Raw genomic sequence first — 545 nt, forward strand, 5'->3', positions numbered from 1 at the left:
ACACACACACACACACACACACACACACACACACACACACACACATACATACACACAAACACACACAACCACATGCACACACACACACAAACGCACAACTCTGTCCACTCCATGCCATTCAAGCCAATTATAATGCTCACACACACACACACATACACACACACACACACACACACAAAGACACACACTAACACACACACACCTTTCCTCCCCGTTCCGTCTCATCCACCACCTGCCCATGTACCCCCAACACCCACCCCACCCACCCAGCCGACCTCTGCACCTGCAGGTGTTGGGGTCTTTGTCTTGGGTGGGGGGGAGGGGGACATTTGAGAGCAGCCCCCTGGTGTTGTGACGGTCTTCCTTCCCCCCCCAGCCCTCACCCCTTAAGCTGCCCCTGCCTCTATGAGCCCTCTTTCAGGTGAGCAGAGGGTGGGGGAGAGGGAGGGGGGTGGGGGGAGTTGGGTGTCTCAGCCAGGTGAGGTCTTGTAAGGGTGGGGAAGGAAGGAAAGCCAGCCGGTCACACATGAACTTCCCATCTCTGT

Source organism: Pollachius pollachius (genome assembly GCF_949987615.1).
Source record: "Pollachius pollachius genome assembly, chromosome: 3".
NCBI lineage: Eukaryota > Metazoa > Chordata > Actinopteri > Gadiformes > Gadidae > Pollachius > Pollachius pollachius.